Here is a 10425-nt window from a genome sequence, read left to right as displayed (position 1 = left end):
AATTCCATCTGAATTTTCCAATATATATCTAGGAACTCTTTAAAAAGCATAACAATATTAGGATTTTCTCATCTCAAAAAGTTAATAATGGCTTAATATTAAATATTCACTGAGGAGGGTTCAAATTTCCTCAACCATTTCTTTGTTTTTTTTTTTTTTTTTTTTGGCTTCTTTGTTTTGTTTTTGCTTTTTAGGGCCTCACCCTCAGCATACAGAAGTTCCCAGGCTAGGGGTCAAATCAGAGCTTCAGCTGCCAGCCTACACCACAGCCACAGCAACACCAGATCCTTAACCCACTGAGCAGGGCCAGGGAGATCAAACCTGCATCCTCCCGGATCCTAGTTGGATTTGTTTTCGCTGAGCCATGATGGGAAATTTCTGGTCTTCCTTTAAAATTCTTTTCTTTCTTTTTTCTTCTTCTTCTTTTTTTTTTTTTTTTTTTTTTTTGATTTTGTCTTTTTAAGGCTGCACCCATTGCATATGGAAGTTCTCAGGCTAGGGGTTGAATCAGAGCTGCCTGTCTTCAACCTACACCACAGCTCATGGTAACACACTATCCTTAACCCACTGAGCACGGGTCAGGGATGGAACCTGTGTCCTCATGGATGCTAGTCAGATTTGTTTCCACTGAGCCACGACGGGAACTCCCCTCAGATCCTGTTTTCAATTCCTTGGGGTATATACCCAGAAGTATCACACACTCGAGGTCATATGGTAATTCTATTTAGAATATTTTTTGAGGAACTTCTATACTGGTTTCTATAGTGGCTGCATCATGTTATGTTTCTATCGACAGTGCAGAAAGATTCCAATTCTTCCACATCTTCACCCACACTTTGTTTTCTGTTTTTTTATTGATAGTGGCCATCCTAGTGAGTATAGGTGATATCTTGTTGTGGTTTGATTTGCATTTCCCTGAGGATTAGTGATGGTGAGCAAAGTTTTATAGGCCTGTAGGCCATTTGCATATCTTCTCAGGGTCTATTCAAGTCTTTTGCCCCTATACAATTTTTTTTTGTTGTTTTTGTTCTTGGTGGTGATGACTTGGAGAATTTCTTGTGTGTTCTAGATATTAACCCCTAACCAGGTACATGGTTTGCAAGTATTTTCTTTCATTCTTTAGGCTGCCTTCTCACTCACTGAGCTGTACTTTGCTGTGCAGAAGTTTCTAAGTTTAGCTTTTGTTGCCTGTGCTTTTGGTGTCATCCTCATGAAATGACTGCCAAATCCAATGTCATGAAGCTTTTCCCTAGGAAAAGCTCCCTTTTTTCTAGGAGTTTTATAGTTTCTGGTCGTATGTATAGGTCTTTGATCAATTTTGAGTAATTTTTGTATATGGTGTAAGGTAAGGGCTCAACTTCATTCCCTGGTGTTTTGCATGTCTTATTTTATTCCTTTTTTCCTCTCCTGCTGCCTTATTTTATTTTCATGTTTTATTTTTTGTAGTGACTTACTTTGATTCCTTTCTCATTTTCTTTTGTGTATCTTCTATAGGTATTTTCTTTGTAGTTAAGCATGTCCCTAGCACGTTTAAAGTATCATTATGAACTCATGGATTTAAATATGTTTTTTTATGTTTCAATCTATTGCAGGTACTATTCTTTTTCTTTTCTTTTCTTTTTTGTGTGTGTGTCTTTTTGGTTTTTTAGGGACAACCCTGGGCATATGGAGGTTCCCGGGCTAGGGGTCTAATCTGAGCTACAGCTGCCAGCCTACACCACAGCAACGCCAGATCCGAGCTGAGTCTGTGAAATACACCACAGCTCATGGCAACACTGGATCCTTAACCCAGTGAGTGAAGCCAGGGATCGAACCCACAACCTCACAGTTCCTAGTCAGATTTGTTTCCACTGCATCATCATGGGAACGCTGCAGCTACTATTCTAATTAATTACCAAGTTGTTTTATCCCTGGCAGACAGAAACCTCTTCAGGTTGGTGCTTGAGTCCTTGAGACACAACCCAGTGATTTTGAAAGCTTTCTTCCTTTTGGTATGACATGTCTCAACATTTACCTTGTAAGCATGTTGCCTGCCCTGGACCTACAATCAGCCATTTCTCTAGGGAGCCCTTTAAAGCTTTTTGTTCAAATTTCAGCTCTATCGCTTACTAGCTAGCTGTCTTGGACAAGTTGCTTAGCATCGGTAAAGCTCAGCTTACTCATGTGTAACACAAGGTAACACTACCTACCTCAAGGGAACACTGTGAGGATTAAAAAGGCAGGAGTTCCCTAATGGCCTAGTGATTAGGGAGCATTGTGGCACAAGTTTTATCCCTGGCCCAGGAACTCCCATATGCCACAGGTGCAGCCAAAAGGGGGAGGGGGCACAGAAAATACTTAACCCAGTGCTAGTATATCATAAGTACTCAATAAATGTTAATTTGATAATATACTTTTTTTTTTTTTTTTTTTTTTTTGCTTTTGCTTTTTAGGGCCGCACGTGCGGCATATGGAGGTTTCCCAAGCTAGGGGTTGAATCAGAGCTGTAGCTCCCGGCCTACACCAGAGCCACAGCAACTCGGGATTCGAGCTGCATCTGCAACCTACACCACAGCTCACAGCAACGCTGGATCCTTTAACCCAGTGAGTGAGGCTGGGGGTCGGCCCCGCAACCTCATGGTTCCTAGTTGGATTCGTTTCCACTGTGCAGCAATAGGAACTCCTGATAATTTACCTCTTAATATCGGAAAAGCCATATGCCTTCTTTTTTTTTTTTTTTTTTTTTTTTTTTTTTTTTTTTTTGTCTTTTTGCCATTTTTCTTGGGCCGCTCCTGCAGCATATGGAGGTTCCCAGGCTAGGGGTCGAATCGGAGCTGTAGCCACCGGCCTATGCCAGAGCCACAGCAACGCCAGATCCAAGCCGCGTCTGCGATCTACACCACAGCTCACGGCAACACCGGATCCTTAACCCACTGAGCAAGGCCAGGGATTGAACCCACAACCTCATGGTTCCTAGTCAGATTCGTTAACCACTGAGCCACGACGGGAACTCCCTGCCATGTGCCTTCTTGAATAAAGTTTTCACAGACTCTTTTGACTCCCTATCCTGGGCTTCTGGACAAATGAATCTTACTATATCTTTGTGCATATTTTTCTTTCTTAGAATGCTGTCATTTGTTTGCATTTGTTTTAGTGGAGCTCATTATCGAGGCATTCTTTTTCCTAAAATTGCATTTTGGAAATAAAATTTCCCTCTCGATTATCTCGACATAAAATTCTAAGTTCAAAATGATTTTTCCCACATGACTTAAGAAGCCTTGCTCCATCGTACTCTAACATCTAATATAGGTGATAAGAATCTTGCTGCTAATCTGATACTTACTCCTTTGCAAGAAGCTTGTTTTTCACATTTTTCTGTATTTAAAATTCTGAAATTTCATGAGGATTTATCTTGGGCTTTTTTTGGTTGATTCTTGTTGGAATTCAACATCATCTTTAACTTTGGAGATGTGTCATTCTTAGTTATAGAAATTGTTCTTTTAATTATTTTTCCCTCTCCACATTTTGCTGCTGCTTTTTGGAACCGGGCTATTAAGTAAATACTGGCCCTTATGGATTGATCTTTCATCCTCCTAACTTTACTTGCATATTTTCCATTTCCACCTTTGTGCTTTATATTCTGAGCCACTGTTTCACCTCTATGTACCACTATCTTCCATTCACTAATTTGTTCCTTTTTTGGGTACAGTCTATTCAATCTTGATGCAGACTTTTTTCCCAGTTCAACGCTAACATCTTTGATTTTACAGACTCTTTCTAGATCTCTAATTGCTCCTTTTTCATAACATCCTGTTCTGATTTTTGTCATTAATACTGATACAAAGCCAAAAAATGTCAAAGCGATATGCAGAATCCATTCAGATAATATTGCCCTGGTCACATGAACACAAATATTGCCAGAAATCTTAATATGTCTTCAGCAATCTAATCTGCTGTTTAGCTCATCCACTGATTTTTCTTCTTTTAAATTTAGTACATTGGACACATGTACTTGGTTGAAGGAATCATAAATGTCTGCCTCTGGAGTTCCCGTTGTGGTTCAGTGGGTTAAGACCCTGACTTGTATCCACAAGGATGTGGGTTCGATCCCTGGCTTCACTCGGTGGGTTATGGATCTGGCATTGCCGCAAGCTGCAGTGTAGGCAGATGCAGATGCAGCTCAGATCCTGCATTGTTGTGGCTGTTCCGTAGGCCGGCAGCTGCAGGTCTGATTTGACCCCTAGGCTGGAACTTCAATACGCTGTGGGTGCGGCCCTCAAAAGAAAAAGAAAAAAAAAGTCTGCCTCTGGACCCAGTTTTCAATCACCAAAAGTTGTGGATTGTCTCAAGTCTTTAGCTGCTTATTTTATATTCTCTACCATATCTAAAAATTACATGCTTATATTATTTCTGGAGTTTTTTGATGTTAGGCTGACTTCCCAACATAGAAGGATTTAACCCTTTCAATCTCCCCTCCAACGCCTATCCCATTTTGCAATATAGATTATGGAACTGTCTGGTACGTAGCCATGTAAGGGCCAGTTCATGCTTACAACTTCTCAAGGACTTACTCCTCTGGACACAAGGAATTTTGGAGAGCTGAGGTTCTAAAGTTACCTAATTTTTTAAAAAACTTAAGGTTTCTTTTTTAATCAAATATTGAGAAACATACATACTAAAATATCTGTTTAATCTTAATAATGTACAACTAAGCTTAAGAAATAGAATACTCATCTGTGATGTATTTTCTTAAAAATAAACCAACAAACAAAATGGCTGCAAAAACATTGTGGCTCTCTACACTCTTCCAGAATTTTGCTACTCTCTCATTAAGAGGACTGCATTATTTTACTTCCTCCTGAAGTTGGGAGGCTTTTGTATCTGCCTCAATGAATAAATTTGTACAGCAGGCATATGGCTTGGTTTCTGAGTGCTGTGGTCTGAATATGCCTCCCCAAAGTTCATCTTGAAATCCTAACCCCCAAAGGTGATGGTATTAGTAGGTGGGCCTTTGGGAGATACTTACGTCATAAGGGCAGACCCTCATGCATGGTGTCAAGGCCTTATAAAAGGGGCTCCAGAGAGACCCCTCAGCCCCTTCCACCCTGGGAGGACACTGGAGGAAGTCAGCAATCTGCAACGTGGAAAAGGGCTTCTGCGAGAGGCTAACCATGCTGGCACCGTGATCTTGAACTTTCAGTCTCCAGAACTGTGGGAAACAAATTGTTGTTTATAAGCCACCCAGTTGGGAGTATTTTGTCATGAATATGACAAAGTCATACGGCCGCAAAATGACACACCTAGAATTTAAACTCAGGAGTTCCCATCGTGGCTCAGCAAAAACAAATCTGACTAGGAACCATGAGAACACAGGTTGGATCCCTGGCCTTGCTCAGTGGGTTAAGGATCTGGCGTTGCCGTGAGCTATGGTGTAGGTCACAGACACAGCTCGGATTTGGCGTTGTGTGGCTGTGGTGTAGGCTGGCAGCTATATCTCCAATTCAACCCTTAGCCTGGGAACCTCCATATGCTGTGGGTGCAGCCCTAAAAAGACCAAAAAAAAAAAAAAAAAAAGAATTTAAACTCAGCTCTGCCTTTGGGCTCCCAGGGGCTGCCTATATCAACACTTGCCCTAGCAGCCACATGGAAATTACCCCTCATGTGTCGTAAAACAGAGCCCATGTCCATAGCTGAACATGGGCTTTAGCTTTCGTCTTGCCCACAGAAGTCTGAAGGTCCAAGATCCTCTTTATACTTTATACTGTTCTATATCTTTTAACCCAAGATTACACAATTGTTTCAACTCCTGGCAAAGTTTCTTAGGTATCAATTTATAAAGCATGAGACAAAAGGCATACCAGCAAATCTTGTCAAGATAAGCCCTTCTCTACACCGGGCTTCTAGTGAGGCTGCGAGGTGATACCCTTTTCTATAAACAGCTGCAACATTTCTGGTTCCATAGACTTTTCTAGGAGTTTGCTACTTCTGCACATACCTTTGTGGCTGACGTCTTGGATGAAGAAATCAGAGCGAATATGTAGGCGTTCTGGCTTTAGCCTCACCTGACGTCCCAGCAAACAGCAACTATCAATGTCCTCCAAACACATGCACGATTCCAAAGATTCCAGGAGTGGCTCAACGGTAACAAACCCAACTAGTATCCATGAGGATGCAGGTTCAATCCTGGGCTTCATTCAGTGGGTTAAGGATTCAACGTTGGCGTGAGCTGTGGTGTGGGTTGAAGATGAGGTTTGATCCCATGCTGCTGTGGCTGTGACGTGGGCTGGTAGCTGCAGCTCCAATTCAACTCCTAGCCTGGGAACTTTGATATGCTGTGGGTGTGGCCCTAAAAAGACAAAAAATAAAAAATAAAAGATTCCAACCCCTGCCCATTGAGCTGACCCAACTGTGACTGCATGCATTGGACAAGCCATTCTTGCCAAACTGTCCTCAATGTAGATTAGAGTATAATAAATTTTGTTATTTTAAACCACTATGTTTTGGGGGTGGTTTGTTATAAAGCAACAGAGAATTGGAATACTGTGATACCCCATTGTATATCCCTCCCTGTTTGCATCCTCCTCTTACAACCTCAGAACTAACTAGTGTTCTAAATTAGTTAAGTAAAAAATTAGTTTTACCACATACATATAAGTACTTCATATATATAAGTACTTCTCAACAATACATTGTATGTACCTATTCTCAATAAACTGGTTAAATCATCCTCTTGGGCATGTTTTCTTTCACATAGGATTTTTGAGAGGCAATTGTGTTGATATTTTATCCTTTTTGGTGCTGCATAATATTCCACCAAGTTATTATACTGCAATTATCCATTCACCCGTCAGTGGGGGTATGATGGGTTTTTTTTTTTTTTCATAGTACTACCATGAACATTTTTGCATGCCTCATGATACACATTTTAAGAATTTCTCTAGGGTTAATAACAGGTCCATGTACGTTAAACTTTACCATGTAATGGAAAGTGACTGCAGATGGTTGTTATCAACTGACACTCCCACCATTAATGGCACCTATCGCTCCACACACTCTACACTTGGTTTCACCAGATTTGTTGCAAATCAGGTTGATTCTCAGATTTACCCACTGCAACTAAGTGAGGATTCTCAGGTCTGAGGAGATGATCACAACTAATCTTTCAAAAATGTGTGGCTCTCATTTCTCTCACACTATTTTTGTCTATTTGAGATAATGCCTTAAAAAAATCCTTTGGTTGTGTGTCAGTGTAGTTTTAGGAGGTTAGAACAAAATGCATGTGTTGAAGGCATGATTTTTCACCATGGATTGATTTTTTAAGATTTCACCAAGTTTTTTAAATTTCTCATGTTGTTTCAGCTTGTTTTAAAGTGTTTGGTCATTTTTGCTATTCCTGTTTCTTGCTTACTTTTTGATTTTCTTCTTTCTTCCCTTTTCTTTTTCCTTTTTTATATTCATTTTTGGATATGGAGCCCCAGGGCCAGGGATAGAATCAGAGCCACAGTCTCACCCTATGCTGTAGCTGTGGCAACACCAGATCCCCAACCCACGGTACCTATCCAGGGGATTGAACCTGCATCACAGCACTCCCAATCCAGTTGTGTCATAGAGCAAGCTTTTTTTTTTTTTTTAAAGGCTGCACCTGTAGCATATGGAAGTTTCTGGGCTAGGGGGTCAAATCAGAGCTGCAGCTGCCAGCCTACACCAGTCACAGTCAAAGCAGCAATGTGGCATCTGAGCCACATCTGCCATCTAAGCCGAAGCTTGTGGCAAGGCCGGATCCTTAACTCAGTGATTGAGGCCAGGTAATGAACCTGCATCCTCCAGAGACTCGTCAGGTTCTTAACCTGCTGAATCACAATGGGAATTCCAATTTTTTTCTTAAAGCATAATGTACAGAAATAATCTGGATATGACAATTTCAGTATCTAATGTTATCTTTCAGGGTCTGTATGTATTGCTTATTTCTGACTCATTCAAGTGGCTTATTTCCTGTGAATTAATTTTGTGAGGTCATATTTGGTTGAGGTTGACCTGTGACAATCTTGACATTTTAAATTAGGGTTCAGCAAGGAGTTCCTGTCGTGGCACAGTGGTTAAAGAATCCAACTAGGAACCATGAGGTTGTGGGTTCAGTCCCTGGCCTTGCTCAGTGGGTTAACGATCCGGCGTTGCTGTGAGCTGTGGTGTAGGTCGCAGACACGGCTCAGATCCCACGTTGCTGTGGCTCTGGCGTAGGCTGGCAGCTACAGCTCCGATTCGACCCCTAGCCTGGGAACCTCCATATGCCGCGGGAGCGGCCCAAGAAATGGCAAAAAGACCAAAAAAAAAAAAAAAAAAAAAAAATTAGGGTTCAGCAAACTACACCCCCAGGGCTAAGTCCGGTTCGCTACCTGTTTTTGTAAATATTTAATGGGCCACTGCCATGTCCATTCATGTAGTCTATAGCTGCTTTTGCACAATGGCACAGTAGTTGCTTCAGGCACTGTAAGGTCCTAAAAGTAAAAAAATACTACTGACTTTCTGGCCCTTTACAGAAAAATGTGCCAACTTCTAATCTATATTATGAATACTTTTTTTAGATTTTTATTTGCTTCTGCCAAGACCGGAGAGGTTCATGATGTGCAATAACCTTAGTCTTGGTTGCAAACTCATATGCCACACTCCTTGTAAGCCCAGCAGCAGATCAGAGGCCTTCAGTGTATCTATTCCACTCAACTGCTAGAAGCTGCATGACACTATCTTCTTTCATTAGATTGTTCTAATTTCAAGATGGCATGAATCTCTTTTCATTTAAAGGGTAGATCTTTAAAGGTATATGTCCTTCTGTGGAATTTTCATTGTATTATTTATTCATTTCCTTACCTCCTTATGTCTTTTGTTTTCTTTTTCTTAAATTCTTATTAAGGAGTTCCTGCTGTGGCTCAGCAGAAACAAATAGGACTAGTATCCATGAGGATGCAGGTTCAACACCTAGCCTCACTCAGTGGGTCAGGGATCCGGTGTTGCTGTGAGCTGTGGTGTAGGTTGCAGACTTGGCTCAGATCCTGAGTTGCTGTGACAGGAAGGCAGCTGTAGCTCCAATTCCAGCCCTAGCCTGGGAACTTCCATATGCTGCAGGGGCAGTCCTAAAAAGCAAAACAAAAACAAACTTATACCCTTGAGTAATATGGGTTTGAACACTGGGGGTCCACTTACAAGTGAATATTTTTCAATAAATACATGCTACACTACTGCAGGATTTGCAGTTGGTTGGCACCCCTAACACCCATGTTGTTCAAGGTCAAATGTACTTTCAGAGTGAGTTCGTCAACAACTTTATTTTCCAACTCTTTTTTTTTTTTGCCTTAGGGCCGCACCGTGGCACAGGGAGGTTCCCAGGCTAGGGGTAGAATCGGAGCTATAGCTGCTGGTCTACACTGCAGCCAGAGTAACTCAAGATCCAAGGCGTGTCTGCAACCTACACCATAGCTCGTGGCAACACCGGATCTTTAACCCACTGAGTAAGGCCGGGGATTGAGCCTGTGTCCTCATGGATGCCAGTCAGATTCATTTCCCTTGAGCCATGATGGGAATCCCATATTTTCTAACACTTCAAATGCATTGCTTTGGCTATTATTTTTAATTTCTAGAGGAAGTTCCTTGCTTGAAATTTTTCTTTTTAAAGCATCCTGTTTGGGAGTACCCTGGTGGCTCAGCAGGTTAAGGATCTTGTGTTGTCATTGCTATGTCTCTGGTTACAGCTGTAACACGGGTTTGATCCCTGGCCAGAGAACTTCTGCATGCCATGTGCATGCCCCACCCCCTGCCCCAAAAGCATCCTGTTTTTATTTAAGGAATGTATCTACTTTCTTTTAACATACCACCTAAAAGAATTAGAAAAAGAAGAACAAACAAAACCGAAAGTCAGTAGAAGGAAGGAAATCACAAAGATCAGAGAGGAAATCAATAAACCAGAGATTCAAAAAACAATAGAAAAAAAACCCAATAAAACCAAGAGCTGGTTCTTTTAAAGGATAAACAAAACTGAAAAGGCTCGCCAAGAAGAAGAGAAAAAGAACTCAAAGTAAGAAATGAAAAAGGAGAAATCTCAAAGGGTACTGCAGAAATACAAAAAAACAAACAAACACAAAAAACAAAAAGAAAACAAACAAACAAAAAAACGCATAAGAATGAGCAATTATATGTCAACAAATTTGACAACTGAGAAGAAATGGACAACTTTCTGGAGACATACAACCCGCCAAAACTGAATCAAGAAGAAACAGATCAATGGAACAGATCAATCACTAGAAATGAAATTGAATATGTAATAAAAACACTCCCTACAAACAAAAGTCCTGGACCAGATGGCTTCACAGGTGAATTCTACCAAACATACAAAGCACTCACACCTATCCTTCTTAAACTTTCCCAAAAGGGTGAAGAATACTCCCAAAGACATTT

This window comes from Sus scrofa, chromosome 5, assembly GCF_054392235.1.
Source record: "Sus scrofa isolate SSC_HxYL_T2T_F1_AM1 chromosome 5, Sscrofa_HxYL_maternal_Yorkshire_Landrace_v2.0, whole genome shotgun sequence".
Taxonomy (NCBI): Eukaryota; Metazoa; Chordata; class Mammalia; order Artiodactyla; family Suidae; genus Sus; species Sus scrofa.
Note: the sequence above shows the minus strand (reverse complement) of the source record.